The 7,898-nt window shown below is 45.8% G+C and overlaps 1 protein-coding gene across 5 annotated transcripts in view; it reads right to left on the minus strand.

Annotated features, from left to right (window-relative positions):
- RGS6 (regulator of G protein signaling 6) overlaps nucleotides 1-6,907 on the minus strand; it is a 274,185-nt gene extending 267,278 nt beyond the window's left edge. For 2 of the 5 annotated variants that reach the window (XM_040066249.2, XM_040066244.2), the window contains exon 1: nucleotides 6,016-6,132. The gene's annotated coding sequence lies outside the window, so the exon portion shown is untranslated. Of the gene's footprint in view, nucleotides 1-5,040; nucleotides 5,167-5,585; nucleotides 5,607-6,015; nucleotides 6,133-6,760 lie in introns of those variants that run through there. The other 3 variants (XM_040066247.2, XM_040066248.2, XM_040066245.2) reach the window with 3 other exon arrangements.
- Between the last annotated feature and the right edge of the window lie 991 nt (nucleotides 6,908-7,898).

Genomic DNA, 7,898 nt, shown 5'->3' on the forward strand with positions numbered 1-7,898 from the left:
TTTTCGCTCTGTGAAATCAATTGTTAAAATGGACGCTTACTTACTAAATTTAGTTTTAATGGACCAGAATGATGTTATACCAGGAAGAAACTGCCTCCAATACATCGATCCTCCTTCCAAAGAATGCAGGGGAAAAAAAAAAAAAAAAAAAAGGAGCGTTCACTGGTAATCAATCTCCCTTCCAATAAAATAATACTGCTGTGAACACAAGGCCTCTTGGAAAGGCTTGGAGCCAACACGCTGTTACCAAGGATAGCTACAAAGAATGTGATAGCAAGTATATGCTGAATATTTAACTAAAGCAAGTGTTAGTGCTATATAAATTTAGAAATGCAAAGAGATAGCTATAGCTCAACTTTGAACTTCATGTGAATTGGTGATTCCAAACTACAGCAGTAATTATCCAGCCCTATCAGCCTGCAAGGAGCAGCAGTTACAAAGCTGAAGCTGTATTTTGTTGTTTTGCAACAATGCCAACTTATTGGCCAGAATCATTCCCTGTGGAAAATGGGCAACTGTACTGATAATACAGAGCTTGAGGGTAGACTTCCAATCCATTCTCCAATATAAATCTCCTACTGGATCAGTTAAGGTGTGCTAAGAGCATCCTGTTCTTTGAAGCTGGCCCATCAAATACACAGTCTCTGAAAGTGCCTTGCCTTTATCTACCATAGAAAATACTAATTGCAACTACAGTAAACTACTTCTGGGGCATAGGCAGCACTTTGTATTACTGTATTGTATCCAATAAGCTGAAAACAACTGAAGAAAATTGATTCAAATATAAAACTGAATGAGAAGATGCACAAAATAATGGATGCTCTAATACAGACTGACAAGAAAATATTAAAATGTAAAAAAAAAAAAACCCAACTAAAGAAGCAAAACATAGGCCCCAGTGCTTGTTAGATTCCAAATTCAGATTTACTGCACCTAAATTCCCTGTTCCCAATAGAGCTTGGTGAAATGAAGTTCCCTCCAAGCAATCTTCCGCAAGTTGATAGAATCAACCCAGCCCTGCATTGATCAGCAACTGCATAATCTCATTTAAAATGCCCCAAAGTGCTCAGAGTTCTTGCCAGTTGTTCATTCCCAAGAGGATGGAAAATTGCAAGTACCTGCAATCAAATAAAATGGGAAATTCGCTACCTAAAAGCACATATGTCCTTGAAGATGTGTCACCATGAAATACCCTTGGTGCAAATGAACACAACTTGGGGTTGCATCCCACCTACGCCAAGAACATGATGCAATATACTATGATTTCACTGCTCTGGTCTTTATCACAAGAGCACACAGCCTTTTCAGATGCAAATTATACACAAATCGCTTCGGTAATTGCAATGTAAGAAGCACTTAAGCCACTTCTGAATTAGCTAACTCAAGTCTACACACCACACATCCACACAGTTCAGCGAAGCCTACAAATCCCATTGCTGCGGTTCATTTAACCTGAACTTCACAATGCCATAACTGGACTGCTACAAATAGCAATAGAGGCTACATACATCATAAATACTAATATATCTGACTACTGCTACTGTTTTGGTATAATATTCCTATAAAGACAGTTGGCTTAATTGAGCTAATGCATGTCGCTGCTGAATTGCTCTTACACTGATGAACACAGTGTAAAACTAGTTGCTCATGTGTGACACAGAAAAATAGTATTTTCTTTCACAAAATGATAAATTAAATCACAGTGAAATTAAGCCACTTCCCACATCCACACAACAAATGACAAAACAATAAATTGGACATCTAAATCCTGACTTTCAAGACGTTAGTTATCATTTGCCCAAAACACACATCCCCATAGCATAGCAGGCCTGCAGCGTGAGGATTTTTAACTTCCCTGTGAACCCTTCACTGCTAATGGCAGGTCCTATAAGCACAATGAAAAAGATGAAACATTGTCCTTTACTATCAGGATGATCTTTATAGTGTGTGACTGATGATTCCTGCAAAAGTGCAGCACTAATTCCTCCTCACTGCCTCATGGTGCCCACCACCCCTGTGCAGGCTGAGTCTAGGAACACACAGCTGCTTCCAGCACAACGATGCAGAGCTCTTGAGATTTCAGTGTCAGTGTCAGACCCTTATTGCTAACTGAAATTTTAGTCTTCTCCTTCCTTCTCTCCACATTCTTTGCCACCCGCCGCAGAGATGTTAAAAAATAGTATGAGATCTGATGCAACATAAGTGGGTAGCAGCAGTCTCTCTTGACTCCACATTCTTTATAGAACTTGACAACCAACAAGAAAAACACAAATTAGCTCCTCTTCATAGATAGAGCACAACAACAGAAATTAGCTCATTCCTCAAATTTCACTACAATATGCTGGAAACACTAACTGAAATAATAATGGAAATGCCTTTTCATGGTAAAATTTATATAGATTAAGAAAACATTGTGGACACACTAACACTAATATCATCCTTTATATACAATAAATGCCACTATATTATTGAGGGAAAGTTGCAATCAAACAGTTTAGAACACTCCGTGATACATTTATTATTATCTCTTCAAAGACATAAAGATACAACAAATTTTTCAAACTACTCCAGCCACCTCTAAACCGCCATAAATCCACCACCACCAAAATGCAAAAATTGCTCTCACAGTCACCACACAGAAAGTTAAAAGATGAAGAATGGAGGCAGAAATTGCCAGGAAAAGAACAGATTTAGAGACGTAGGAGCATAATAATTCAATTCAGAATATGAAGACATGTAACTATATGTAAGTGCTCAAAGATGCAAAGGTGAAATTCTGTGGCCTGAGGAAGTCAGATGTGTAACTCCACAGGAACAAAGTGACTGACCAGATGCTTCTGAAAAAAACTATCACCACCTACAGTCATGCAGAAGTTTCTAAAATATGCTTGGCCAGCACAGCTCAGGTCAGCTTGCCTCATGCAGACCAAGCTGCAAGTGAACAGGGTTAAATGTACTATTACACCTTCAGTAACAGCACGGGGCCACCACGCTGCTTGATGCTTCACAAGGCAGAGTGCTATCTTACCACATTGAGGACAGCAGTTCAAAGTCTGATGTGGAGAAACACCTTTCCAAATCATCAACATAATTTTCTTATTCTACACAGGTTTTCTTTGCAATTAAAATGCCATGGTGTGAATTGACATAGATAATAATGCAGCCATAAAGATGTTGAGAAGAGTCCCAGGAGGAAACAGGAACACTTCAGTTCTCACAATTAAGCGCAATATTTGTAACCTGAAACAGCCCACGGCTTCTCAGTGAAGTGGACCTGTTTGTTCCTACAATCTCCCCTCTAGAGAGTCAAGGTGTGCTCTCAGAAACTGAAGCTCCAAGTAACGAGTACAAACAATGCAATAACCCATCAGAAGGGCAAAACTGTACTCTTGTAACAGAGGGCATTGGGAAGAGCAGTTCGCCCTTGTTTTGCTGCCACTGTACCACTGGAGCGTTTGATTTAGATGTCAAAGGTATACCTAGCCAAAGCCCCCATGTTAATTATCCCTCATTCTTGAAAAGCTGAAGACTCATATTGTTATCGAGGAAAGAAAGATATCGCCACCCCACAGCACCCTTGTATTTCTGTTAGGAAGCCTGAGCCACGGCACTGCAAGATCCCCAAGTTTCACCACAGGCTAACATAAGCATCCCAACGTACCATGTTAAAATGACACACTGCAGCTATTTTCTCTTCCTGCTACTCCACATATATTAGCTTCTTCTCTTTCCCTGCCATCTGTTAGTTTGCTGCAGTCTGCTGGGACAGGACTGCCCTCTCCTTTTCTCCCCTTCTTGCCTGCTTGAATGGATGACAACAAAGCCTAGCATTCCCTGTCCATACATTCAGCTTTCCTCAGCTGCCTCAGAAGCATTAAGAAAAGCAGAGCTACTGCCACTAATGAAAAGTGCTCTGCTCACCTCTACCGTACCAGTGTGCTCACCAGAGTTACATGCTAGACACTGAAACACCTTGTAAGTGGTTGGCAAGGAGGTAACTGCTGCTTTAAGAGGACACACCTTTTCCTCTTATCCACAGGCATCATTGATTAAAACAGGTACTACCTGCATCACAGGAACTGTCAGAGACAAACTAAGGTAAGCAGCATTGACAATTACTCTATGCAGCAACCTACTGCAACTTTTCTTAGAAGGGAAGGGTAGCAAGGAAAAAAGACAGGAAAATCAGGTGAGCAGCAATCTTCTATTACCGTAAACCTCAGTATAAGATGTGTACCAAATCACTGTTTTTCCCTCTAATACAGTTCAGAAAGGGAAAAAGAAGGGCTAGCAAATCCATCACACTTGTAGCCAGTTAGGAAGGAAATTGGAATGTTTGTCATCAATTGTTCTATCAGTCAGGTCATTAGAAAAAGGAACAGCTCATCTAAAAATAAAGTCAATATTGGCTGAGTCTAAACAGTTTCTTCAGCATTTCACACACACATTCAAGCAATAAACACTATTATTCTGTGCTTGTAACAATATGCCCCCCAGCCAATAACTGCTCTTCAACATCTGACCTCTTTTTAAAACAGATTTATAAGGAAGTAAAGTGGAAGTGTTCCAAATCAGCTGGTGAGAAAGTATTATACATCATAACCCCACAGTAAACAATTCCTAGTTCTTTGGATCTGCAAGATTAGAATAGATCTGGTATTACAAAAAAAAAATTAAAACAAAAAAAAAAGGAAACTTACGATATCAAACATACTTCTACTCAAAAAATCCCACACTGACAGCTCATAAAGCACTTCCTCCAGAAACACAGAGGAAAAGTAGCTTTCTTTGGGGTAGGAAACTACCAATATCTGCTGCAACATGCCACAAAGGTGAATTTTACAGTATGACTTCATTGATCGAAGACAGATTTTCCTGCTCTCCAATCCCTACACTCTGGCAGTCAGCAAATAAAATTAAATCAAGAGGAAATTATGCCTATCTTTCATTTCAGGGAAGTATCGTGTAGCACACAGGCTACAACCGAGATGTAGTTCTGCCAAGCCCCTTACAGGTCAGCTGAAGGAAGCCCCGACTTACCTAGGCCGTCCCAGCGAGGGCAGCGCCGGGGCAGACGGGACGCCAAGCTCAGAGCCACAGGCGAAGTCAGCCCCTCAGAGCGGCAGCCCTGGCTCCTATTACGTCTGCAGCGTACAAACGGCAGCGTGCTGCTATTTATACAAAAATCAGCATCTTCCTCAGGGAGAAAAAAACCACTTGAAGCTTCTTACTGGCCCTGCAACACGCTCCTATACTTATGCCATCACATCCAGTGACTAAGAAGATGCTTTCAGTGTCACGGGAGATTAAGATTCCGGGAGGAGAGTGCCTGACGGCTTTACTCTCACACACCAATCCGTCTTCATGCAAACGCACTTCGTCGGCGGATACAAGTGTATTATTGCAATACGCTACCGAAGAGAAGCAGTTTCCAAGTTTTCCCACAGGGCACCAGCTCCCCCTTCAAGCTGTACCCCGGTGCTTCCTCCCCCTCGTCCTTCCCCGAAAAGACCTGCGGTTTCTCGGCACCACAACTCGTCCCGTGTCCCCACCGAGCTCCGGCTCGCCGTGCGCTGCCCTCACACCTGCCGGGACACGGCGGGGCGTGGGCACCCCGCACCGCCCGGACAGCGCCCAGGCTCCTCCTGCGCCCTGCGCCGGGACCCGAGGCCGGGACTCGAGGCCGGGCCCCCTTCCTCGGGACCCCGCGAGAGGGCGAGCCGCAGCCTCGGTCCTCTCGAGGTCCGCCCGGCCCGAGCAGGGCACGGCCTCCCCCCGGCCGGGCACCACAGACACACACGCACACGTAACAGCCACGCACGACACACGCCTTGCGCCTGTCCGCTGCCGCCGACGGGGAGCGAACTCCCACCCCGGGGGCTCCGGGCTCCGCTCTCCGCGGCGGGACCGGCACCGGCATCCCGCTGCCAGGGCACAGCCGAGTGACAAACGCTCGCCACACAGATGCGGATAAGCAGGAAAAAGACGGCGAGGAGAGCAGCCCACTCCCATTACCTTAGCAATCGCGCCGCCGCCGTCCCCCGCCGCCCCTTCGCCTCTCCTCAGAGACGGGGAAGCGCCCGCAGCATGGCGTGAGCCTTGCGGGCGGGGCCGGCGGTCAGCCCCGGCGGTCAGCCCGGGGCTCCTCTGCGCGCCTCTTCCAAAAACCTCCCGTTCTCCTCAGCGCCCCTCAGGCGGCGGCGGGGACGGCGGCGGGGGCCAATCTGTCGCGACCAGAGCGCCGCGGGCACGGCGTGCCCCGCCCGGCCCGGCCCCTCGCTGCCGCCCCCCGACCCTCCGCCGAGCCCGCGCCGGGCGGCCGGGGGCGGAGATGGACCCAGCCCCGGCCCCGCAGCCGCAGCGCCCGCTGCGGGCGGCCCGGGCGCGCCGCCCCCGCCCGGCCCCGGCGCCGCTTTCCCCCGGTGCCGAGCCGGCTGCCCTTCGGCGGTGACGCGGGGGAACTTCAGCCCCCGTGTCCCGACACCCCGGCCGCTGCTTCGGCGCAGCCCCGAAGAAAAGCACGGAGGCGAAGGCAAGCCTTGTATCTCTCTTGCAATATTGCTTATGTGTTGAGTCGCACGGTTAAAGTGTTTGGCAAAAGTCCTCCATCTGAAACCGGGAAAGCCTCGTCTCTTGGTCGCGTTCCTCCAACAGGCAGGATTCTCTAACTAAAACCTGCGCTCTGCACACCATCATCGGATATAAACAGGCACTACAACTCCAACAAAACAGCTTGGAGACCCACCTCCTTTACACAGACCTGTAGCACGGGCAAAAGACATTGCTGTTGTCTAGGATGCCTTTCCACGCATTAACTTCGTGGGCAAAGTAGCTTGCATACTTCTTAAGGGTATTATCCACCGATTCCTCTATTGGATGAGATTTTTATTCCTTTTTTTCGAGAAGGCAAGTTAAGCCCACCTTGCCCCAGGCCTGAGAGCCCTGTGTTGAGATGCACTAGGGCAGACCATCGACAGGAGGCAGCCACGCCCATCTCTGCGCCAATGTTTGTGAATTTCCAAAGTTTGGTTCCCACACATCAGGCTCATTATTGCTGTTGAAGCTCTTCACAATGCGGCTGTCAGCTGCACGGAGGAAAGGTTCCTTTTCCCACCTGTGTAGCCCGCCTTAAAAGTCCTTGTGTAGTGTCTCTGTTCCCTCCATTTCCTAACATCCTGTATCTTACCAAAACTAGGTTTATATTTCATAAGCCTGCTGACTGACACCAGAAGCTATCATGTGCAGGGATGTCCTTTTATTTTATGACTGTAGTCCTCCCAGCACAATTTCTGGTGATGTCTGGTACACTAAACTGCCAGAGTAATTAAAATATTAATAAGAAAAAAATATTTCTTGTTTAACTGTGCATCACTTCCATTTTTACTGGATCCATATGTCCATCTTTACTGTTACTGACTACTCCTTCCTTAGTCTTGCAAATGCCAGTTTCTATCTTGCAGAGTTTGCACATGCTTCTTCAAAAAGGTCCTTCATCAACACAGACTATACATTTATTTCACATTCAAAATAGCATTTTAGTGGCAAAATTCTGCAGTTGTCTCACGTGAGCTCATTAACCCTTAATTGACTTCACAGGGTGTTGATTCAATTGATTTGGTTCAGATTTCAGCTGTGAGCATTTAAAAACTTCTGTGGCAGGTTAAAATATTTTGATCGTGGTGGACCTTCTCTGATTGTTTTGTTCAAAGAGAATGCGCCTCTCAAATATCACAGCATATTTCTGGGATACTTTTTTGAAATAAAATTAATCTAAAAAATATTTCCCTTTATATCAAGCTTGAATTTAAACTAAATTTCTTTGGATTAACCCAAGCATGTTATATATTATTTGCCACACAATGTTGTCTGGAAAAGGGAGGATAAGAGCAAATGGCAAT

This window comes from Hirundo rustica, chromosome 6 (assembly GCF_015227805.2).
Source record: "Hirundo rustica isolate bHirRus1 chromosome 6, bHirRus1.pri.v3, whole genome shotgun sequence".
Classification (NCBI taxonomy): Eukaryota; Metazoa; Chordata; class Aves; order Passeriformes; family Hirundinidae; genus Hirundo; species Hirundo rustica.